Here is a 26371-nt window from a genome sequence, read left to right as displayed (position 1 = left end):
AGGCCCCCTTGTTCCTAGTCCTCCTTTTCATGCTTCCCCACAAATACACCCAAGGTACTGGGGGCTTCCTTAGGGTCTTTTCACCTTTTTTGGATGCTATAGGGGCTCTGAGGCTGCCCAGCTGTCACCCATTACTCTTCCCATGGCATCAGCTCCCCTCCTTCTCTGGTTTGCTTGATCTTGATGATGGCCTGTGCTGCTTATCACACAAATCCTTTTTGGCGATCTGTAGCTGCAATAACATTGGCTACTAAGACAGAGCTTGCACAACTTTAGTCTGCATTCATAGAAGTTCAGGCCCAAGATCTCCAGGTGGAAGAGGCTCACAGCTTTCCAGCCATATCTAGAGCACATCTCAAACCCCATTGAGAGCAATGTCTTCAGTTCACAGGACCTCAGGATCCTAGGCTTGGAGCCAGAAGACATGGGGCCATCTAGACCAATCTCTCTTTTTCACTGAAGTATAAAGTGAAAATCAAGGTCTCTGACTCCAAAACTAATGGGTTTTCACAGTTTTAACCTACAAGCTGAAAGATACTGATGAAGAAGAAATCCAGAAGGCATCCAGGATGATGGGAGACATCATTTGAAGAAATTTGGGTGGGGAGTAACCTGCAGGTGAGGCAGGCTCAAGGCACACTCGAAAATTCCCTCATTGAATTTAAAGGGTTGTTCTGTGGAAGGACACCACACTTTCACTGTTTGGCCCGAGAGGGCAGAATTAGAATGAAGGAACATGCTCTGGAAGGAATAGAGAGTGAACAGGGCTGGGGACCAGAGAGATAAGACAGGACTGACGTCCATGTTACCAACCAACTCTTGGCTTCATTCATTCTCATTACCCTGAATTTTTTAACCTTCCAAGATATCTTTATGTATCTTCATAAGTCTCAAAGTGAGATTAACTATAATTTACTTTCATAAAACGTGCCTGTATATGCCTCTATGCAGAATCTATCCACATGCCTTGTAACAAAGCCATCTAGATATGGACAGGTGAGGTTGAAATACTGTTATTCTGCCACAAGACTGAATTCCCGAATGAGCTTGACAATGTCCTTATTGCATAATGAGGTGTGTAGAGGGGTCTTTGTACACCCCACACCAAAATCACTGGTTGGTGGGAAAATGAAATCAAACATCTGGTGATGTTATTTTTCCTTCCTTCATCATCTCAGTTTGCTAATGGCTGGATTTCTCTGAACTCCAAAGGCCATGTGTAGACTAAGTGAAGAAACAGGGGATGCTTAAACTGAAGGGGACTGTAACGATTGGAATGACGCCACCTGCTGGAGACTTACTGTAGAAGAGTTCTGCCCATGAAACGAAGGTCTTTGAGGGCAAGACCAGGAGTCTTTTCTTGGTGTCAGGAAGTGACGCGGGCTAGTGGGAGGAGGAAGGAAGAGACTGGCGCTCAGTCTCGCTCTCTTTCCTCTGGACTCGGGTGGAGAGCGGAGCTAGAAATGTGCTCTCCCTTTAATAGATAGGAATCTAGGCCTTTCTCTCTCTTTACCAAATTCTTATTCTCCTTAATAAATGCTTTAAAAGTCTAACTCTTGCTAAAGCTTATAATTATTGGTGACCACTCATTAAATATTTTAGACAGACTAGCTAGAATTTTAGCCCTTAACAGGACCAAGGCTCAGGAGAAGCAGGAGAGCTATTTTCAATGACTGCAGGGCAGGTGTGGAAGAGGGTAGAACAAGAAGCAGTGGGCAGAAGCTAAAGGGGGATAGACTTGGGTTTGAGAGGAGAAGGAACTTCCTAACAATAAGAGCTGCCCCAGCATGGAAGGGGACCGTCTCGGAAGATGGCGGCTCTTCCCTCACCGGAGTCTTCATCAGAGTCTGGCTGACCGCTTCTCAGGGATGCTGTAGGGGGTGTTCTCCAACAGGGATGTCCACACCAGGATAGTCACTAAGCTCCCTTCCAACCCTAAGCTTCTGTGACACAGTGACCTGTTAGAGGCTCCAAGTAGCCCCAGACAGACCTCAGCAACTCATCTCACATCTTAGTGCCATAACAACTACTCCACTAAATGTGCAATATGTGGCAAAGTTCACTTGTCTATGAACTGATCAGATCTTCTGATTATCAACTACTTAAATGCATAATCACTTGTTAAATAGTCATCAGGGATTCAAATTTAGGCAGTGTAAGAGCTTCACCTCAGCAAGTCTATATTAAGTACCTACTATGTTCTAAGTATGAATTAAGTGTCTACTATGTATACTCTGAAACACAGAGATATAGTGGAATCAAGTCCCTGCCCTTAAAGTACTTGCATTCTACTGGGAATGCTGCAGATAGATAAGTAAATAGGAAATAACTCCAAGAAGCGGAGAACAGAAGTGTTTGGTGAAATAATGAAATCATTAAGAATATCCTTGGTTTTGAATCCCAGATAAGATCTTAAAATACTTGTTTTGTGAGAGTTTTTTTTAACTGAGTCATTATCTGCTTTTTGGTAGGTTCTCGCCTGGGAGGAGAACAATTAAAGTCATTATCATTTTTAAGTTTTCTATCACATGAGAAGGCAGCCTAGTTCGAGGGAAGCATCACTTTCTGGAATGCCAGGATCTCATTCTAGCTCTGCTATAATGAGCCATGTGACCTTGCATACATCATTGCCCCTCTCAAAGCCTCAATATCCTTATCTACATAAACAGTCCAAGCATTGGGCTTCATTGTACCTAAAGTCTCCTCCATCTTCGCTATTCTGTGCTTAACATTCTATGCTTTGGAGGGGCATCAAGAGCATGCTAGCCTCAGAATGACAAAGATCTTGGTTGGAAGCCACCTCTGATGCTTACTATGTGGACATGGGCAGGTGATTTAACTTCTCCAAACCTCAGTTTCTTCATCTGTAGAATGGGGCTAATTATACCTATAGTAGCTACTTCACAGAGTTGTTTGTGAAGCTCAAGTGAGATAATGTACCTAAAGCACTTTGCCAACCTTAAATCACTACTCAAAGGTTGGTGGTAATCTCTTAATGAGGAAAACAATATACAAGCTATATGCAGAGTAGATACAAAGTTATCTTATGGGGGAAGGCATCAATAATTCCAAGTGAGAGCCATGTAAGCCTAGGTCCAGATCTGCCCGGTATGAGTCACTAATATTTTATTGTGTCTTCATTCTGGGGGAAGTCCCAAGAAAAGGTCAGCTCTTCCCCAACATTCCCTCCCAGGGCCTACCTATCGAGACACTGTAATCTAATCTGCTATTTTGTTCCCAGTGAATTGAATTTTTACCTCATCCAGAAAGAAGCTAAAAGTTAACTAGAGATAGATACACATGTAAAATTGTGCAGAAAAGTTCATCCTCTGCCTAAGTGTTAAGAATTTCCCTATGGGGCAGCTAGGTGGCGCAGTGGATAGAGCACCGGCCCTGGAGTCAGGAGTACCTGAGTTCAAATCCGGCCTCAGACACTTAACACTTACTAGCTGTGTGACCCTGGGCAAGTCACTTAACTCCAATTGACTCAAAAAAAAAAATTTAAGATTTCCCTAACTGGGGCTCAGAGCAATTGTGACTGTTTATATATCTGCTTGTCTAAAATAAGCTCCCTAAAGCCAAAGAGAAGAGGCCCACGTGGACCTTAGAGACCACTACATTGCTCATTCCTTCAGTCTTATAATGGGCTAATTATTGTTGCAGGGTGTTACGTTACTCATTATTAGTGACAAACAAAATCATGAGATCATGTGATCATGGATCCTGAGCTAAAACACCATCTGATTCAATCCTTTCATTTTATAGGTGAAGAAACTGAGATCCAGGGGTAGTTGGTAACTTCCCTAGGGTCACACAGGTAGTGACAGGCAGGATTTGAACCAGGTCCTCTGGCTCCACAGCACGCATTTTCCCCACCATATCACACTACCTCTCCTTCTCCTCCTGACAGTATGACTATTTAGATGAATTTTGATTGGACCCCTGAGGATTTGGGTGGGTGACCCACCCCCATCCAACCAGTTCAGAAAACATGTGCAATTGGGCCATTCATTTGGCAAGAACAAGTGTTCTCACAAGGCTTCTGATCATTCCAGTTTCAAGCTGGCTCCTAGAACCGCATTCCAAAGGGCAGAGCTAGCATGTCAGCACACCTATTTCTGGTCTGGGCTTGTTGACAAGATGTTCACATAGATTGTTGTGAGATAAATGCATCCCAAATAAGAGATGCTTCAAGGATCTATCTCTCGTTCGGTGTTGACTCCTTTCCTCCATGCCGTCCTCACACAAACACACAACCCATCTAGGATTTAGTCCATGGTCTTTGAGAGTTTTTCACCGAGGCATCCCCTGGGGTTTAACGGTGGAGAGGTGGCCCACAGATTAGCCAAAGTGGTCCTAAGAGGATCGACCCTCACTCCCACCCCCTCCTCCTCCTTTCCAGGTTGGTGTCATCAGCCTGTGTTCATGCTTCCCTGGCAGAGCCCTAGAGAGCCCAGGGTTACCTCACACTCTGATGAGGCACTGCAGGACTCTAGATCTTGTATATGCCAGTTTGGGTATTTTGTCTCCCCCATTCGAGTTTAAGCTCCTTGAGCTGTTGCACTATTTTTGCCTTTCTGTGTACTCTAAATACTCAGAAAGCCTGGCATAGAGTGGTGACTAAATAAATACTTGTTGATTGATTTATTGATTGGATATGTGATTTTACCTGTATTGATCCATTGACAAGCATTTCCTAATGTGTCAAAAGACAACTGTGTGCTGCACTGGATAGAGTGCTGGGCTTGGAGTCAAGAAGACTCCTCTTTTTGGGTTCAAATCTTCCCTCAGACACTTGACTAATTGTGTGAACCTGAGCAAGTCACTTAATCCTGTTTGCCTCAGTTTCCTCATCTGTAAAATGAACTGGAGAAGGAAATGGCAAACCCCTCCAGAATCTTTGCCAAGAAAATCTTCAATAGGGCCATGAAGAGTCAGACATAAATGAAAATGAATGACCAAGAACAATGTGTCAAGTCTATGCTTTGTATCTCTGGGGATACATACCAAAAAAGAATCCAGTATCTGCCCTCAAAGAGTTTGCATTCTATCAGAGAAGACATGTGCATCCAAAGAATATGAGAAATACATCAGAGGCAACTGTTGGGGGAGGGGAGCCACTTGCAGTGGGAAATCAAGGAAGACCACCTAGAGGAGGTGGCATTGGAGCTCACCTTTGAAGGACAAGAGGGCCTCTATGAGGTGGAGGGGAACAGGGAGAGTGTTCCAGCGTGAGAGAGAGTGCCAGGGGCAGAGGTTGCCCCTATGGATGAAGCGTCACATCCAGTCTCTAACTGAGACCTCAGAGACCCACCTGATCTACTGAAAAGTAAGGGACTTATCCAGGGTTATGTAATGAGTGTGTGTCAGTGGTGGGACTGGAATCCCGGTCTTCCTGGCCCGGGATCTCTCCATCCTTCAGCACGGCCTCTCCAGTGAAGGGCTGCTCCAGGAATATTCTATTCAATGTGTTCAAGTGTAAAAGGCCATGCCAAGAAACCTGGAAATGCAAGAATCCTCACACTGTCCATTAGATTGGATGGTTCAGATGCTTGAAATAGCCAGAATCACAACGAGTTTGGCCTAGTTATGCCAGGCACCCTAAGGATCAGGTCACCTCTGCTGATTTTTCAGACATAGCTCATCAAGTCCAGCCGCTGTTCTTTACAGAGAAGCAAACTGAGGCCCCAAAGCTTGGCAGAATATGCAGAATGTAAACAGTCACTTGACAAGCATTAATTAATCACTTAGTGTATGACCAGGCTAATCTCAAGGGCTGCAAAGAAAGGAAGAACAACAGTGACACGTGGCACCAACTTTCAAAAAGCAAACCTGCTGATGGGAAGACAACGTTCAATAACCAGGAATGTAATTGGGAGAAAAGAAGGCATCAACAGCTGGGGCCAAGGCAGGAAAGATCTATCTGTACAAGGCAAGATCTGGCCTGGAGAGAGTGCTGGGTTTTATCAGAAAGGCCTGGGTTTGAACCCTGCCCTCGGTGCTCTGTGGCACTGGACAAGTCACCTAACATCTCTGAGCCTCAGCTTATTCATCTGTAAAATGGGAATAAGAAGTGAGGCTGCAATGAGAACACTGGAATGTAGAATTAGAGCTGGAAAGGACTTTATCCCTCATCTCGTCCAATCCCCTCCTTTATTACAAGAAGAAACTGAGGCCAAGCTGAAGCGATTTTCTCAAAGCCACAAAGGCCATAGTTCTTGGGACTCCAAGACCAGGGTTTTGTCCCGTTCCTCTCCTGCCTCACCTGCTTAAAGCATGTTGCAGAATCTTAAAGTGTCCTAAAATGTCAGTTCTTTGGATTATTCTCTTGTCTCTGAAGAATGCTGGTTTCCAGAAGGGACAAGCAGATGGGAGAGGGAGGGGAATATGAGGAAGTAGACTGCCCAGAAGAGGTGAGGGCCAGGCTCTGGCTTTATGGGTTGGGTACCAAACCCTGACTCCAGGTGACATCAAAGAAGCTCTCCCCGCCCACTAGCTGATGGCTTGGGACTGCGGGGGAGAACTGAGAGACAGCCAAGCCTGACCTAGAAAAGTCTCTGACTCACTTGGCCTTCTCACTCCCTTCAATTCAGCTTCTCCTGAAGCAAAGAATCACAGCAGAAATTCTGTCTCCAGGATTCGGGTTTTTAAAGCCTACTGCGGTGCCACCCCTCTCCTTTCAAATAGAATTAGTTGGGGCTTTAACCAAAAGAAGATTTTTTAAAGTTTTTTTTTTTTTTTAAAGAACAGAGCCTAATGCTGGGCTAAGCAGGAGATCTGCGGTGAAGAGTGGATGGTTTGGTCAACTGGGACCAAGATGTGGCTGCTCATTGCGGTGGGCCTGCTCCTCCAAGGACATGCGACTCCAGGCTCATCGGGCCTGTGGACCCCGAGGCATTCATGAACATTGTAAGTTGGGTTTGTCTACGATATGTAGGACAGAATGATGGGTTTTCAGGTCTTTCCATGTACCTCTGTCCCGTTGGATGCTTGTGAATGTTTGTGTGTGTGTGTGTGTGTGTGTGTGTGTGTGTGTGTGAGAGAGAGAGAGAGAGAGAGAGAGAGAGAGAGAGAGAGAGAGAGAGAGAGCTGTTGTATTGTGTCCAGTGAGCCTCCTCAGTCACTGCCCCTAGAATAAAAGGGGTCCCTGTTCACATAAGGGCATTTTCCAAATGACTAGAAGCACCTGGGCTCTTAAAAGTTCTATTTCCCTCACCATTTAGCACACGGAGTGGAGTCTCCTGCCCTTCCTACCTGGGCAGAGCCCAGAGAGTCTAACTCAGCCCCTTTCTGACCTCCTCACCAAGGATGCCCACTTCGACGCTGTCCTAGGATTCAGAGGACAGCTTGTGGTAGTGTGAAAGAGGGCCATGGAGGGGTGGAGAGCTCTTTACCCCAATACTAAGTGCCCCCAGCTGCAGGCTCCCTTCAGCTCTGATGCCACAGCCTCCTCCCCCCCTCATTGCCAGCCTATCTGTCCATCTTAGAATCAGAACAAAGAGGTTTGAACACTGGCTATTTTTGCAGCCTTGGGCAGGCGAATCCCCTCCCCAAGCCTTGGTTCCATGTCTCTCAGACTAGGCTTTGGACCAGATGATCCCTTCCAGTTCTGGGATCCTGGGGCCCAAAACCATCTTTTAAATACATTCATCATCTCCAGAGGCATATAAGTGGATCCAGGAGGCAGCGCTCATTTCAAACCCGGAGTTACTCTACAGATGGTCCAATAGAAAGGATTCTAGATGGCAGACACAGGGATGGAGCTAAAGTCGCAGCCTCTGTTATTCACCCCTGGGGTGACTTGGTGCAGGAGCCCTGATCCTCTGGGCATCAGTGTGAGCACTATGAGAGCAGGGAGCAGATTGAGTTTTTTCTCTTTGTATCACCAGCAGTTAGCAAAATGATTGGCAGATGTTGCTGTCATTCAGTTGTTTTCAGTCGTAGCCGACTCTTCTTGACCTCATTTGATGTTTTCTTGTCAGAGGTTCTGGAGTGGTTGCCGTTTGCTTCTCCAGCTCATTTTACAGATGAGGAACTGAAGCAAACAGGGTGAAGTGACTTGCCCAAGGTCACAAAGCTAGGAAGTATCTGAGGCTATATTTGAACTCAGGAAGATGAGTCTTCCTGACTCCATGCCAAGCCCTCTATCCACTGTGTCACCTAGTTGCCTTTGGGAAATGGTAAAATACTTAATAAATGCTTTTTCATTCATTCACACTTTCATGTAGTGGATAAAGCTTTGGAGTTGAGTCAGGAAAAGCTCAGTTCAAATCCTAGCTTCTCTCAGCCTCAGTTTTCTCTCCTGCAAATGGGAACAATAGTAGTAGTTAGTACTCTGATAGTGTTCTTGTATCACCCAATAGATGTGTAAGGTGCTTTGCACACCTGACCGTGCCTGTGAAATGAAGAGTTGGTCTAAATTGTCTCTAAGTCCTAGGACCCACCTTCTTCCTTCCATTTCTAACTTTTTTTACTTTGACTATCCTATGGGCAATCCTATAGCCAAGATGGTTAGAACATTGTCTAAAGTGAGAGTTAACTGGCTCTGAGTGAGCGTCTGAGAGAGTTTTCTTTTAGAAGTGATAAGGAACATTCTTGCCTCTATTTGGTTCATTCCATCCCTGGGTTCAAAGTAATGTTCTGAGTGATCGTGACTGCCAACAAGCAAAGCCAAAGCAGGTGAGGGTCTGGTGTCTGGTCCGATGGGGCTTAACAACCTTTACAAATGACAGCTGCATTTACAAAGCACTTGACAATTACTATCGCATTTGACTCTTACAATACCCCTGGGTGAGGAGTGCTAGTATGACCTCCACTTTATAGCTGAGACAACTGAGGTACACAGGAGTGTGTGTACTTGTCTAGAATCACATAGTAGTCTGGGGCCAGATTTGAACTGAGATCTGCCGGACTCCAGACCCAGAGCTCTAACCATTGCACCACCTTATTCCATTCACCTCACTGTGCAATCATTCCTTTGGTTTGTTTGTATCTTTTTGGGGAGTGGGGACAATGAGGGTTAAGTGACGTGCCCAGGGTCACACAGATAGTGTCAAGTGTCTGAGGCTAGATTTGAACTCAGGTCCTCCAGAATCCAGAGTCAATGCTTTATCCACTCTCAACACCTAGCTGCCTTGATGTGCAATCATTCCATGACATTTGATACCAGGTGAAGAAGTCCATTCTTCCACCCAGGAGTTTTGTTCTTGCGATGTCAGAGGCTTAAATATTTGTCGACATTAATTCATTTCAATAAGTATTTATTAAACTCCTACTGGGTTCAAGGTCCTGCGGCACACATACTACATCTCTCAAGGGATTTTAGAAGTTAATTAAGACCAACTCTTTCATTTCACAGATGAGGTTTTAACCTTGTCCACAATCCCACAGGAGAAGACGGCCAAGCCTAAACTTAAGTCCACCTCCTCTGATGCTAAATCCCATAACCCTTTCCACTGGGTCAGGCTCCATGAAGGATATAGACTCAGAGTCACAATTAGGAATGCTTAGGGGAGGAGGGAGAAGCACATGCACATATGCATGTGCACGCACACGCGCGCACATGCTCGAAAGCACACACACACATACACACACACATACACACACACATACACACACACACACACACGTGTGCACCTGGGTTGGAGCTCTCCTGAGATGCCAACCTGACCAATAATAACTACCTATTTTAACTAACCACTGCTGCTAACTAGGTGCCAATCCTAGGTTTTTTAAATGCTTACAGAGTTCCCTTAATCTTGAACCCTTAAGGGAAAAGTCCAGATCACCCCACCTTAGGTACAACTCTGAAAAAAGAGGAAGCTTAACATCTAGAAAAGAGCACAAAGGTCTAGCTGAACCCTCCCATTTGACAGAGGGAAAACTGAGGCCCAGGGAAGGGAAGGGCTGCATAAAGCCTGGCACTGCCCGTCCTGCAGAACTCTTAATGACACCCCAGCCCTGCCTTATCTGCATTTGAGGAGGATGCTGATATCGGTCGACACTTCAACAAGCCTGAGCAGAAAACCCCTGCTTTCCTTCCCAACAGAGTGAGATCATCCGGCACCCAGGCTACACCCTGCGAGGAGTATGAAGTGACCACAGAAGATGGCTACATCCTGACCATCAACAGGATTCTTGGGGCAAAGATACTCCTGAGGACCCAGGTAGGAGGTTGCCTTGATGAGCGTTGATGGGATTCTCTCCACTAGGAGGGAGCATTACTGATCGAGCCACAGTGTGCTACGAGAGTTCTACAGAGCCAACAGGAAACCTATCTCAGACCCTCAGTCTTAAAGATGTCCCAGTGGCCAAGCCACCCACGCTAAGTGGTGCCACAGAGGAGACAGGGCTAGGCTGGTGGCAAGAAGACCTGAGTTCAAATCCCAGTTCAGACACATATAGCTGCATGACCCTGGAGAAGTCATTTAACCTTTCTCTGCTTCAGTTTCCCCGACTGTAAAATGGAGATGATAAATAGTACCCACCTCCCAGGGTTGTGGCTAGGATCCAGTGATGATGATATTTGTAAAGTGATTAGCATAATGCCCTGACGTATAGGCAGGTGCTTAATAGATTCTTGTTTTCCTTCCTACCTCCATACTGGGCAGGCATACCTTCACCTAGTGGGCATTTGAGTATGTTTGAAAAGCAATTTCAAGTCATTTTGGATGGCAAAAAAGGCATTATTTTCCTAGTAGAATTTTCCCTTTGAAATTTCTAAATGTTGTTGGGGATTTTTAGATTTCTCTGCCAAATCCAAGACCAAGAACCCTTGTTGTCCACCTTTTAATAGTCCAGTATCCAGTAGTCATGTGTGAACTTAATCAGATTCTACTCTAATTGTGTGTGTGGGGGGGTGACATTTAAGTCTTACACAGATTCAAGGTTCAGAGTTTGACCAAAATGTCCCTGGATCAGATAAGAAAAACCAACTGGAATTCAACTGGATAATTGTTCTTCTAGTTTTATTGGCTTGTTCCATAGAGACAGCCCTGGTTCGTTTCCCTAAAGTTTAAGGGGATAACCTATGAGCTGTCTTGACAGAGTACACCACAGGCCAATAGCCAAGGTAACTTTCTTGTGCTGAGCTCACCTAAAACGCAGATTCTAGAATTGTTGCTTGTGGCCCAGCATCATTCCTGTCTTCTCCCTCTTGTCTTCCCAATACGATGGTTGTTTGTGACACCCAAGCTTTTTCCCTCTTTCCCTTCTAGGCCAAGGCCCGTGGTTCTTACTGCAACATGGTCTGCTCGGTGATGCAAAGCCACTGGATCCTGAATCTTCCAACAACAGCCTGGGCTTCCTTCTGGCCGATGCCGGTTTGACGTGTGGATGGGCAACAGCCGGGGGAACATCTGGTCCTGCAAGCACAAGACTCTCTCAGCCGACCAAGATGAGTTTTGGGCTTTCAGGTAGATGGGAGCATTGGCAATCATGGCGGACACATGGCTGTGGAAGGAGTCCCCAGCTAGCTCCAAGTCAAGCAAGGGTCTTTGATTTCCTACATCTTGGAAACATTTATACGGGTTCTCCTCCCAACCCCACACGAATGTGTGGAGTGATAGCATGCCCGACCCTCAAGGACTTTATATTCTATTGGAGGAGATAATATACAAATAGTACTTACATACAAGTGAGGGAGAAGAAACCTCCAAGAGAAGGCACTAGCAGTGGGGGAGGAGAGGTGTCTCAAAGAAGGCGGGACTGGAGCTGAGTGTTGAAGGGAGCCAGGAAAGCCAGGAGGTGAAGATGAGGAGAACATTCTAGGTATGGAGCACTCTGTAGAAAGAGCCCCCCAGCCAGATGAGATAAGTAATCCCAGTCACAATCTCTGAGTGTTCTAAGAAGACCTGTACATCAGCGGGCAGCTAGGTGGTGCAGTGGAATAAGCACTGGCCCTGGACTCAGGAGGACCTAAGTTCAAATCCAGCCTTAGACACTTGACACTAGCTGTGTGACCCTGGGAAAGGCACTTAACCCCCCATTGCCCGCAAAAAAAAAAAGAAAAGAAAAGAAAAGAAGACTGTACGTCACATTGAGATAGGACAAGGGCTCATCCCCTGGGCTCTGTGAACTTGTTTGTTTATTTTGGAAATTTTGATTACTTCTTCCATAGAATTGATTTTTTTCTAATCTATATATTTTATCTTATGCATTTAAAAATATTATTCAAAGAGAGGTCCGCAGGCTTCCCTGGACTACCAAAGGGGTCCCTGACACACATGTGAAGACATGTATGGCTTCCTCACATGGAAATCAATGAAATTGCAGATCCAGGTCACCAGACCTAGTTCTAAGAATGCTAACAGTAATTACACAGATGCTTTCAGCAATGGGCTCTTTATTCAGTTACAAAAAGGAGTCATTTCATCTCAACACCAAAGTCTGTAGAACATTAAATATGCGTGTAATAACAGGACAGTGATTTGTCTTTAGACCTCTTTGTCTATGGACTCTATCAAAAAAGTGAGAAAGATGGGTTAATTGGGACAATAATAACAGCATTTGTTTGATGCTTTAAGACAGTGATGTCAAACTCAAATAGACACAGGAGCCATAGGAAGAGGTGCTTCCTACCTCCATGGGACATGGTTATGTGCTCTGTCAAAAGGATCACTGATGATTCCTGTGCTGGGTAATCTGGGAAGATGAGATCAGTGGGGATCTTGGTCCGTCTTGTACACCCAGCCAAAGGTCCACTGGGTTGGGCCATTAGTTGAGGGGCATGTTTCAGTGACCTCGAGCTGGGTCCAGTCCATAGGACTGACTCTTGGCTGTACTGCACCCTGTAAATATCCTTGCTTAATATCCTTGTAAATATCTTGCTTGTGTTTTGTTCTTAAGCAATGCTCTGTTCCCAATGCAGGAATGGTAATCTTTGCATAACACTTTCTTTCCCCTTGTAGTTATGATGAGATGGCTAGGTTTGACCTTCCAGCAGTGATAAACTTTATTTTGCAGAAAACGGGCCAGGAAAAAAATATTTTATGTCGGCTACTCACAAGGCACCACAATGGGTACGTTGAATGAGGAGCAGGTTTGTAAGCTGATCCCCTCCATAGAAACATCAAACCCTGGGTCAGAGCACTGGCACATCTCTTCTCCTGGCTTGTCTCTCCACAGCTTCCTCATGGGCCTCCCCAGTCTATCCTCCACACACCCAGTATTTCTTAAATAGAGTGAGGCTGACGACGTTGTGCAACTGCCTCGCTTACATCTAATTCACACACAAGTCAAGACATCACCCCATGATATCACTGGTCCTCTTCAAAAACAAAAGACAAACAACAATTCCTTGAACACATATCTGAACAGGCCACTGCCCTTACTCAGAAATCAGCAGCACCTCCCTGTGGCCTCTGGGTTAAAATTCAAAACCAGGAATTAAAAGCCCTCTACCCTCTGGCTCCCTCTTACCTTTCCAGGCTTAAATCCTATTCTTGTACCTTTATATGCACTTTCTGCTGCTGTCAGCCTGGCCTGCTGGTTGTTCACAAGTGGTCCCCCACGTGCCTGGATGGTACTCATTCCTCATGGTCCCATTAGCTCCTTTTGAAGTACTCCTCAGATACAGTTTCACTTCAATATAATTTGTTGCTAATGCTCTGTAATTTGTTCTATATTTTTGAGAAGGGGTCCACAGAATGCTGCAGTCCACATAGGGGGCCGTGCAACCTTATCTAGACCAACCCCCCCATTTGACAGATAGGTAAACTGAGGCTCTGCATTTTCATAACTCTTTAGCGGCTCCCTATGGCTTATTGAATAAAGCCTGAAGTCCTGAGCCCTTGGTGATTTGGTGTCTCTGAGGCTTACTGTTCTAACCCCATATTAGTCCTCCTGCCTACTCCCTTCATTTGACAGAGGACAGTGAATCACACAGAAAGGGGAAGTGGACTTGCCCAAGGTCATGCAGCCAAGATTCCCAACCTCCCAACCTTTTCTTCAAGTCCCAGTGACTGGGACCGCCTCCTGGTATCCTGTAACCTGCAGGCTGCCCATCCAGCACAGTAGATCCGATATCTAGAGCCTCTGAGGCACTCAGACCCCCAGGCCAGGTCAAATCCTAAGCCTCTGCAGTTTGGTCAGACCTGCCAGGGCACATGCTTTGGTCTGGCAGACATTTCCTGACCCTGAGTCATCTCTGTGCCTGGATGAGGTATTGAGGGCTTAGAAAACCCACTCCAAATGAGCCACTGAAGTCACAGGAGGCGAGGCCGGCTAAGTACGGGCTACCCTTTAAGCCCAAGAGCTTCATAAATCAGGAAACAAATCTTCTTTATGGGAGACAGAGCCTGGGGGCCTCAAATGCAGCCAAATGGATGGGTCCTCTCCTATTTCTCCCCTCTTCCCAAACCAGGAGTGATATCAAGGCTTTGCTCTTCTCTAATAGTTGTATGCCAGGATGATGGGGTCCCTGCAGGCACTCCTCAGGTGGGCACAGGACCCTTGCCTAGGGCGCTGTCCATGCAAGGAATGGGGAGCATCCAAAGCAGCTATCTCAAAAGACAGGGGGCCATCATGGGTCTACTAAATATGAGCTGGCAGTGACCTTAGAGACCTTCCGGTCCACCCCCATTTTACAGCATGAGAAAACTGTGGCCCAGACTTCTGGGAAGGGGTTTGCCCAGGGCCACACAGCTGGCATTTGAATTTAAGATTCAAAGCCAGGACTTTTCTGAGTCTAAGGGCCACCTTCTATCCAGCTCTGCCTATTTGCCAAGATTGTCTTGGGCTTACAGTAGGAAGTGAGGTCTGCTCCTTTCTGCTGTTGATGCTATCTGACGGTCAGGAGGAACAGATGGGTTTTGTTTTTCCTGTCCTGGTTTGTATATAAGATGGGAAAAGATCCTAGCAAGGGTATAGGATAGACGTGACAATTTCCATCAAGATGCTGGGCCTGCTGCTCACTTTCACTAGAGGCAATTTGACAAAATAATAATTGGTACAGTGGATATCAAGGTGACCCCCAGAGCTAGGAAAACCTGGGTTCAAAGTTCACTTCTGCCACATCCTCGGCTATGTGACCTTGGAAAGAGGCTATCTCCATAGTTCCAGGTCTTAAACACAGTGCCTGGCACATGATAGGTGCTTAAGAAGTGCTTCTTGACTGACTGACTGACTGACTGACTGACTGACTGACTGGCAACTTCAAGAGAGAAGTTGCAAAGAAGGAGCCTCTCTTACTCGGTAGGGAAAATTACTTTCTGGGGACACTTTCGCACACTGAAAAAATCACACTTCCAGTAAAAAAAAATAAATAAAACTAAAAGAAGTTAAACGCCTGAAAATTGTTTACCGCACCGCCCCCCCATGCATTATTCCATCTGAGCCTCATCGATGATGTATCTGGGAGGGAGATGCTACAGATATTTTAACCCCGTTTCACAAGCAAGGAAACTGAGGCTCGGCAGGGCACATAGCTCGAATCAGATGTGAAATGTGGACTCTGAGTCCAGTGCTCTGCCCACTGCCCATGCACAGCCTTCAGTATTTAACATTGAGATTGGCTGAAACCTTCATTCTAATTTGCATCCCGTCCCAACCTAGAATCCTTTGAGAAATCCACCCTCCTACCCCAGGTACTCTTATCAAGACCACAGGGATACTGCTTGGCTCATAGTTTCTGGGCCATAATATGAAGGATGGGACCCCAAAGTGGGGAAAGGCTAAACTTATGAATTACAGAAGCTCCCTTCCCAAAGCCTGAAGGGCGGGGCGTAGGGGGGCGGGTCAGACAGCTCCTCACCCATCTCTTCTGCCCCCGCAGCCTTTAATGCATTTTCCACAATGCCTGAACTGGCCCAGAGAATCAAAATGTATTTTGCTTTAGCTCCAATTGCCTCCGTCAAACACTCAAAAGCCCGGGGACCAATTCCTGCTCCTGCCAGAGATAATGATCAAGGTAAGTGATTCATCAGCTCATCCCAAGGCCAATCAGGAAGGAATTCATTCACACTGCTCAGTCAGACAAGTTCCTCCTGTTAGCTGAGGCCCTTCCCAACTCATGTATTCTCTCCCTTCTTCAACCCACTTGACCACAGCTGTCAAATGGATGTTTCTAAAACACAGCTCTGACTTGGTCACTCCTTTCCTCAAAAGCCCTCATTGGCTCCTTGTGGCCTTGGATAAACTTGAGCATCCTCAGCCCTCCACACTCTCTCTCCAGTCTTACTGCATTATTATTCTCTACATCTGCCTCCTTTCCCCTCAAACTTTACCACCAGCTCTTTTTCATGAAAGACATCCCTCCTCTCCCCCTCTGTCTTTTTCTGTCCCTCCCACCTAGAATGACTTCCCTCTTTGTCTCCCTGGAGTTTAGCACAACACCAAGCACATAGTAGGTGCTTGATACATGTTGATTGATTAATTTATTGACTGATTGATTGATTGACTTATCCCAGAGCATGTTTGGCAAGAAGGAATTTCTTCACCAACACAAGTTCTTCCGGCCCTTTTTCATCCACTTCTGTGGCAGACCATTCTGGACCAGCTCTGCAGCAACATCATCCTGCTCCTGGGAGGATTCAACACCAATAATCTGAACATGGTAGGGGGCTGGGCTGTGTGGGTTGGTACCCTGAGGCTGAGGTGGGCAGCTGGCCCACATGCACAGAAGAGTGGGCAGTGACCAGTTCCCAAGACTTCATTGTAAGGATGGATCCCTGATGAAGCATTGCAGGAGACAGCCGCTCGTTCATTCAGCCAACATAGACTAAGACCCCTTCCATAGTAGTGGGTAATGGGATTGGGGTGGGGGAGAGGGAGGGGGGATAGAAATATGATGAATATTATTTCAAGTGAAATAATATTTGTAAAGCACCTAGCTCAGTGCCTGGAAAAGAGCTGGTGCTTAAAAAATGCTTGTCTTGTGTTCTGTTGGAGGGAGCACCCCACCCTTCCCAAAAAGAACCAGAAATAAGACATGTTTAAAGTGTCTTCTTCTATTAGAGCTCAGTGAAGATAAGAATATGTGGGTGGGAGGAGGGAGCTGGCCTGAAAATCTGAGTTCAAATTCTACCTCTAACTCCTTATGGCTAGGTCTGTTTTCTCATCTGCAAAACTGAATAAGACTATGTACTGGACTTACACTGTACAGGGCAGATGTCCATTCTCAGGCTATAGTACATAGAGATGAAACTCAGCTCAGTCCCAGCCTCCCTGTAGTAATGCCACAAAGGGAAAGAGGTAGAGGGAACCCAGGAGGCCAGTGTGCCCAACATACACTGGCCTCCATCCTCTTCTTCCTAGCTCAAGCCCCAAGCATTTATTAATTGCCTACTTATGCCAAGCAACATACCAGACAAGGATGATAAAAGGACCACATGACAGTCTTATCTTCAAAGTGTTTACATTTTGTTGGAGATATACTAGACATATAAAAATATGGATGCATGGATGGATGATAGATAGATAGATAGAAGATAGATAGATAGATAGATAGATAGATAGATAGATAAATGGATGGATATGGATAGATGAAAAGATAGATTGACGATGCATAGAAAGATGGAAAGAGAAATAGATTGATAGATTGATAGATGATAGATATGTGTATGCATATATATATATATAATACTCACACATACATATACAAACCATAACAAGTTAATTTGGGTTGGGGAGGGCACTAGCAGCTGAAGGGAGGTATTGGGAGACGGGAGGAAGGATGAGTAAAAACTTCCTATAAAAAGCAGTACTAGCACAAATTTATCTAGGTCAAGCTAGATTTTTGCAGCCCTAGAATGTAGTCCAGTGTCTGGAACATAGTAGGTGTTTAATAAATGCTTGCCAATGATTGCTTGTCCGGCAAAGGGATGAAAGAGCCCGTTAATTTCTCCTGACCTACAATGCTTCTTCCTTCATAATCAAGAGTAAACCATGGGGCAGCTAGGTGGCACAGTGGATAAAGCACTGGACCTGGATTCAGGAGGATCTGAGTTCAAATCCGGCCTCAGGACACTTAACACTTACTAGCTGTGTGACCCTGGGCAAGTCACATAACCCCAATTGCCTCACTAAAAAAAAAAAAAAGAGAGAGAGAGAGTAACCATGGTCTGGTGAGAAATCACCAAATCACATTAGTCAGGATTTTGGTAGTTTATGGACCTGTCCTTGTCACCAGATGATCAAGGTGCTATTCTGAGGGACATAGAAATTCTGCTTGATTCCCAGTCAACGTGTTGGGAATTTTCCTGTTACTCTTCCCAGAGTTCTCTCTTCCCTTGGGACCTGGAGGGATGGAGGGAGGCTCTCTTGTCTGGTGCCTGCATTTACACAGGCTGGAGGGTGATTTTTATCCTAATTGTGGTGGTCGAAAGGGTGTTCATAGACATTTCTGTGGGACTTTTCCATTTGAGTTAATACTCTTTGGCAATTTAAAAACAGCCATTTTTAATATAAATAATAATATGGATAGCATTAATCACATTATATTAATTAATAGTATTATTTAAATAATACTATTTTCAGGGATCAGTCTAGATAGGAGGTGTAATAGGAAGGGGAAGAACAAAGAAAAAAACCATCTTGTCCTTACTGTCTGTGTGACTCTGAGCAAGTCACTTAACTTCTCAATACTCTGAACAACTCTCTCAGACTTTTAATGAAAAGGAAGTGCTGGGCTGCATGGGGAAGGAGATTTTATAATATTGGAGTTCCCTCTATTAATGAAATTGTGTCTAATCCCACCCTACTAAAGGTTAAAAGATACTTTACAATCATTATCTTGTTGATCATCTTACACCCCTCACACCCATCTCCTATGAGAACAGGCTACAGATATGGTTCTCCCCCATTTTACAGAGAGTTTCAAAGAAGTGAGATGCCTTACTCAGGGTCACACAGCCATTAAATGTCGATGGGTAGAAATTGATCAATGTCTTTCCCAAATTCCAAGTCTAGGGACTTTTCACACTATTGTCACATTCCAAGTTTAGGGACTTTTCACACTATTGTCACACCAATAGGTATCTAGGTGGTGGCACAATGCTCAGAATACTTGGAGTTCATATCTTACCTTTGACAAGTAATTACTGGCTGTGTGACCTTGGGCAATCGATTCAATGTCCTTGACAAATGAGCACCTGGAGGATCTCTTCCAAGTAGACTATGCCTAGAGTATCCTCATGGCAGTGGCAAACCCCTTGGACCATCACATGATCCCACAATCCACGGGTATCCCCACTTTATGCCTCACTTGATACCCATAATCCAAAACTGTCAAACAGTGGTGTCCCTATGGGTGCATTGACCCAAGAATCTTATGTAAACCCAAATGTGGTTATGATTCCTTGTGGGAATAGGTATGTTAAGGCTACACTTTGCTCTACTGAGTCAAATGGTCTTTTGTGATCAAAACACAGGAGCCACAAAGTGATCTTGCATGTTCCTAAGAAGCACTGCAGGACACATAGGCAAAAAGACTGGGGAGATGTTGTTTTGTGCTTGATTGGCCACCAGGTGGCAGATACTTTGGTCATGGAAGCCCATGAAATAACACACACACACACACACACACACACACACACACACACACACCATGCATTATCTGGAGTCTATTGGTTTCACTGATGTTGGTGCTCTCTTCACTAATGCAGATTGCAAGCCCCCTCTGCTTAAGTCATGGTCTCTGGGAATTGCCACATTCCTGAATTGCTGCCAAAACATTCATTCTCCAGAGCCAACCTCATGATGCACATCTCTGGTTTTAGCTTGGCTGGCTTTAGACAGCAGTCCATCCCCAGGTCCATCCTGAAGCCTGGCAGGTTTCATGGGACCAGCAAGAGTTTTTCTTCACTGGGGTAACCTTTGAGAGCCCAGAGATAGTGAGGCTCAGAAAATGATTCTGCATGTGAGCATAGTCAACTTTGATCAAAGCAAATCAAAAAGCATTCATTAATGCTTGCTGTATGCCACACACTGTGCTAGGCCCTAATGATATAAAGACAAAAATTAAGTAATCCTTATGCTCAAGGAATTTGGAGTCTATCAGGGGTCACAACATGTATGCAGAAATGTGCCTAAAAAATTGGTCATTCCAGATCTCCATGACCCATTCCAATAGCCCCTCAAAGCTGCCAACTGCTTATTTCAATGCAGAATGACTCTTGTGAACAAAATACCCAGGTCTGCTCATTAAAGGGTCATAGATTTCAGGCTAGAATAGACATCAAAAGTAGCCAGTTCAGGGCAGCTAGGTGGCACAGTGGATAGAGCACCGGCCCTGGATTCAGGAGTACCTGAGTTCAAATCTGGCCTCAGACACTTAACACTTACTAGCTGTGTGACCCTGGGCAAGTCACTCAACTCCAATTGCCCCTCAAAAAACAAAAAACATGTCTCATACTTTACAAAAGAGGAAACTGAGGCACAGGGAGTATGAGGGATGAACCCAAAGTCACACACGGAGTAGGCACCTCATTTTGGGCTGAACCTGAATGCTTTTGTCTCACTTACACAAAATTATAATCAAAGGCCCAGAGATTATCAAGGGAAATGAGAATTAAAACATTAAAGACCAAAGTTTTTCATCATCAAAAGTCAGAGAAAGTCAAACAAAAACTGCCCGAAGTCATTTTTTAAAAACCCTTCAAATGTCTTAGGCTCTAAAATAGGTTTTTAGCCCGAGGTTCAGAAGCGTGTTTTTCAAAAATATTTTGACACCTACATTTCAGTGTAATTGGTTTCCTTCATAACCCTTTGTGTTTTATTATATGCATTTAAAACCATTATTCTGAGAAAAGGTCCTGAGACTCCAATGCCTGAGAGCCCGAGGGGTCCAGAACATAGCAACATAGAACATTGCTTTAGGGGGCCTCATTTACTAATGGTCCTCATCCTTCTTGTTATTTTGCCCTACTTTAATCTGTTGCTTCCATTCCTTACCTGGGGAGAGCCTTTCCACCCAGAGATGTTGATATTGTGGTTTGTCTTTCGTTCTCAAAGAGGACCTTGACATCAGGGTCACATTATAACTTGCACTGAATCGAATTGAAGTGAGGAAGGGCTGTGCAAAGTCACTAGCCTCACTCCCTCCTCCAGAGCCCTCTGGGTCTAATGGCAAGATATGTTATTAGGATGACTAGAGATGGCCCCAGATGTTTAAGGCAAATGGGGTTAAGTGCCTTGCCCAGGGTCACATGGCTAGTAAGTGTCTGAGGTGAGATTTGAACTCAGGTCTTTTCAACTTCAGGGCCAGCGCTCTATCCACACACCATCTAACTGCCCCACACATCGAGGTACTCCTAAGGAGAAAAGACTAGCTCCAGAGAGCTATGGGGCAAGGCCTTCAGCAGAGGAGATCCAGTCCAGCTTTCTGGTCTTGTACCTAGTTAGTCACTTGATGATGTACATTTTCTTCCTGCTTCCTTGCAGAGCCGAGCCAATGTCTATGTTGCCCATACCCCAGCTGGAACATCTGTACAGAATATACTGCACTGGAGCCAGGTAAGGCTGCCAACATTTTCATCACCAGTACAGGCCTTGGAGACTGAATCAAAGAGGGCCTTTTTAAGGGCTAAATAATTATTTATTTGTGTGTATAAAGATGCGTCGATAGGTAGGCATGTCCATGAACATCCAAAAGAGATTGAGGACACAGCCACCATCACCTGGCATAGAGTAGGCATTTACTAAATGCTTGTTGACTTGACTTACTCTCTAAGGGACCTGTGGATGCATTAATAGAAGCCTTGCCTCCAGGATGAGGGGCGTGTCCGTGCAGTGGACCCCACCCTACGCAGATCACATCTGGGCCACCATGACCATTTCTCGGTGCCATAGTCTTAGAACACTCTTTTGTTGTTGTTGTTTTTGTTTTTTTGCAGGGCAATGAGGGTTAAGTGACTTGCCCAGGGTCACACAGCTAGTAAGTGTCAAGTGTCTGAGGTCAGATTTGAACTCAGGTCCTCCTGAATCCAGGGCCAGTGCTCTATCCACTGCACCCCCTAGCTGTCCTTTAGGACACTCTTAATCCAAAGTATCCAAGTGACAGCAGTCAGTTTGGTGAAAGACCTTGAATTCATGTTGTACGACACATAGTAGGCATTTAACAAATACTTGTTGCTTGATTGACTGACTGGTAGACCGGTGGTTGGAGTTCGGGGTTTTTTGCCCAGAAAAGAAAAGACTCGAGGGAGCCATAACCACTGTGGTTTGCTTGGCAGGCACATGGAAAAGGCTTAGACTGAGTCTATTTGGCCCCAAATAAGGGGACTCAGGAGTGGCAATGGCGGGAAGGTGTAGAGCGTTCAGCCCAAAGTGGAATGGACTGTCTGGAGAGGTAGTGGGTCTCCCTGACTGGAGGTCTTCACGCAGAGGCTGGATCACCAGCCAGCTGGGCGTCTCTAGTGGGGGAAGGGTCCTTCTTCATGGATGGGTTGGCCCAGATGGCCACTGAAGTCCCTTCCTCCGAGCTCTGGTGATGCCATGAGAGGAGAGCTGACCTTGGTGGGCATGGCACATGGTGTGATCCTCAGCACTGGTCTGTAACGGGAATGTTCTCAATGGGAATCTCGGGGTCCCAACCCTTGTTCCCTTTGCCTGAATACATGGATGTGAACTCAATAAAGGGGCCTTGATAGCCATCCATTCATTGAGTATATCCTACCCCGTGCCCAGGCAGTGGGAGGGACTTTATGGGGGAAGCAAACGTGTGTGCTTCCAATTCCCATGTACACTTTAACAAATGCACTTTAAAAATTGTGTTCACTCATTTGGTTCAGTGTTCTCAATGGTCACTTTGTGTGGTTTCAGACAACTCGGGTTAAGGTCTCATGGACCAATGAGGTTTTCTAGCTCCCTTTCAGAACCAGTGAGACCCACCAGACCCACTGACATCATTGCCTCCCCATCCCATTTTAAAAACTAAAGAACATTATTTAGTAATAATAAATGACTGGGGGCGGCTAGGTGACACAGTGGATAAAAGCACCAACCCTGGATTCAGGAGGACCTGAGTTCAAATCCAGCTTCAGACATTTGACACTTACTAGCTGAGTGACCCTGGGCAAGTAACTTAACCCTCATTGCCCCGCAAAAAAAAAATAATAAAATAAAATAATGATTAAAGAGACTTTCCATGTCCCTTTCAACCATCTACAAAAATGTTGAAATTCCAGCACACTGTCCCTGCAGTCCCCAGCCTGGAACAGGGTAGATAATGAGAGCTTTCAGACCAAGGGCAGCCCAGGAAGCCCATGCTTGACCTCCTCTGGAAGGGTTATTCTCTCGATTGCCCGAACTATTGCCATCTCCCAACCCTCTGAAGCATCCATTGAAGGCCTTTTAAAGAAATCCATAGCCAAGCCCCAGTACTCCCAAAGTTATGGTGAGCCTCCTGGGAGCTCATGTAGCTAACCTACATGCCCTCATTATCATTCTAGATCCTCCTGGCAATTTATGGGGAGCTCCCAGGTTTGTAGAGGGCTGCGTGCAGATTTTACTTTGGTTTAGGTCGCTGTATCACACCATTGACATTTGTTGAGCTTGTGGTCCACTGAATCCTTCAGATCTTTTCTAAGATCATGCTTCCCCCATCTTGGCACTTGTGAAGTCAGTTTTTTGAACCAAAGGATGAGATTTTACATTTTTCCCCATGAAATTCCACCCCACTAAATTTAGCCCAGTGCTTTAGCCTGTCAAATTCTTTTTGAACCCTGACTGTCGGGCACTGCGTTATCCACCTTTCCCAGCTTAGTGGCATCTGGAAATTTGATAAGGATACCACACTATGCCTTTGTCCACAGCATTAGTTAAAAAAAATAGTATAAGGGGGCAGCTAGGTGGTGCAGTGGATAAAGCACCAGCTCTAGATTCAGGAGGACCTGAGTTCAAATCCAGCCTCAGACACTTGACGCTTATTAGCTGTGTGACCCTGGGCAAGTCACTTAACCCTCATTGTCCCACCCCCCCCAAAAAAAGAAAAGAAAAAATAGTATAGGGCCAATAATTGACGCACTCCAGTGGAGAATTCTTTATAAGCTGACAACAAAGCATCAAGTGAAGTAGCATTTATTAAGCACATACTATGTGCCACTATACTAAATGCACTAACTTTTGAGACCAGCAATTCACCAGTTATTTAATCTGTTCAGTGTCGGGTACTGAGAGAAGCACAAAGCTGAAAAACTCATGTTCCTCACCTTCAAGGAGCTTGTAACTGAGAAGAAATTAGACCTTGGTTTCCTGATTTTGTAACCTCTCTTGGTGCATGTCTTTCTACAGGAAGCAGTGCTAATGTTACCTTCTTCTTTTTCCTCTAAGGCAATGTATTCTGGAGAGCTACAAGCATATGACTGGGGAAGTGAAACCAAAAATCTCGAGAAATGTAACCAGGTAGGAAATGATACCACCTCCTGAAAGCATATCCCCATCCTTGGAAAGTTATACAATTGCAATATCCCAGAGGAAGGGATGGACTACTTGGAGCCCAAAGGAGTAGGGATGCTTTGGTATTGACTCTAGTGGAACCAGCATAGATAGATCCACTCATCTGAGCTAAGTGGTCCCCGGACCCCATCATCAAGATAGACAAGGAGGCTTTGCTGCACTTGGAGGAGACAGAAAAAAACTAGCATCCAAGGTCAGAGTCCTCTTAAAATGCCCAAGCTGGACCTTAGAATCTATTGAATCTCACCCCTTTTTTGCAGAGCAAGAAACTGAGGACTAGGCAGTGGGCTTGTGACTTGCCCAAGGTCACCCTAGTAGCAATTAGAAGAGCCAGGAATGAAACTCAGGTCCTGGTCCCAGATTTAGTGCTCTTTCCACTCTACCACAACTAGCTCCTTTGAATGAATCCCTTCTATTCATTTTGTTTTATTTGAATAGGGCAGGAGACTCCTCCTATAACTTCCAGGTTATTGAAGGATCTAACTAATTGAACTCCCATTAATTGGTTTGTTAGTTAGTCAACCAGCATTTATTAAGCCCCTTCTGTGTATCAGGAACTATACTAAGCATTTGGGATACAAAGAAAGGCAAAAAACCCATAACAACAACAACCAAAAAAAAAAAACAGTCCCTGATCTCAAGGAGCTCATACTATAAATGGAGTCATAATGATTTCTAGCAGAGGCCGAAAAATGGGAGAAGAAAAAAAAGCAGATATCTCATGAGTTTAAAAATCATTTTTAAAGAAAGAAGAATCCCTATCCTTCTAAGGTAAATGGATTTGAAATTTTATTTTTTCTTATTTTTTTTGTTATGGCTGTGATAATATGTGGTCATTTACAAAGAAGTCCATTATGGGAGTGAGCATAATAAAGCATGGGGCAAATAGAGAATTAGACAGGAGTTTTGGTGTAAAGGATGGTAGCAGAGAAGCATTTGATTGGAGAGCCTTCGGGCTGGTCAGACAGTGAGAGCATGGGATAACAGGTGGACAGCACCTGAAAAGCCTGTATCAGCACCTTGGCTATTGCCACTGGGGCTGATTTATAGTAGGACATGGACAAGAGTTGGCTGGGACTGGTAGGTGTGAATGGGTTGTGACCTACATTATTAGAGGGAAATTTCTACATCAATATTGAAATATTGGATAATAATTTAATTTTTATTTATTATACTTTTTACTAGTCTTTATTTTATCATTTTTTATAGTTTGTGAATGCAATTCAAGAAAATATTTTTTTTTCCCTAGCCAACTCCTGTGAGGTACCAGATTAAAAACATGACTGTCCCCATAGCAATGTGGTCAGGAGGTCAGGACTGGCTTTCGGACCCTGATGATGTCCGCATCTTGCTCACTCAAGTGACCAACCTTGTCTACCATAAGAACATCCCAGAATGGGCCCACACGGACTTCATCTGGGGACTGGATGCACCACAGCAGTTGTACCAGGAAATCATTGAGATGATGAAGCAGAAGGAAATGAGCCTCTCCCTGGAAGACTCTAGGAGGTCCCCGATGGACGTGCTCTGACCTGGAGAAGCCCCAGCCCCATGGGGAACTATGGATGAGGGTGGGAGGGGCAGTAAGAAAAGAGAGGAAGGATGACTTAGCCTTAGTCAACTTTCCTTGATGATTTTCTCAATTTGACACTAGAACAGACATGAGAACTTCTTTTATGTTAATAAAATTATTATTTGTCTTGGGGGGAAATATAGGGATCCTTGAACTGTGTTATATTTGCCTGCCTAGAGAGGGTGGCTGCTCAAAGTGGCCTGAAGGGAGAATCCAAAGAGTCAACTAGATTATGAGATTATGGGTGGGGGAGCCTATATGGTGACCTCAATTATCCAGCTATTTTAGAGTGAAAGTGTTTGGGGGCCCTGAGTCAAGGACAGGTAGGTACTGGCTTAAGAGATCTGTCTCTGTAAAAAAGTGATCATTCTGACCAATCTACACATTGAGAATATCAGATCAAGA

At 45.0% G+C, this 26371-nt stretch overlaps 1 pseudogene; it reads left to right on the top strand.

Annotated features, from left to right (window-relative positions):
• Positions 1-6554: 6554 nt before the first annotated feature.
• Positions 6555-26093, top strand: LOC122744516 (annotated as a pseudogene).
• The last annotated feature ends 278 nt before the right edge of the window (positions 26094-26371 follow it).

This window comes from Dromiciops gliroides, chromosome 2 (genome assembly GCF_019393635.1).
Source record: "Dromiciops gliroides isolate mDroGli1 chromosome 2, mDroGli1.pri, whole genome shotgun sequence".
NCBI lineage: Eukaryota > Metazoa > Chordata > Mammalia > Microbiotheria > Microbiotheriidae > Dromiciops > Dromiciops gliroides.
The sequence above is the reverse complement of the archived record's forward strand: the minus strand, read 5'-3'. Positions and strand labels throughout refer to the sequence as shown.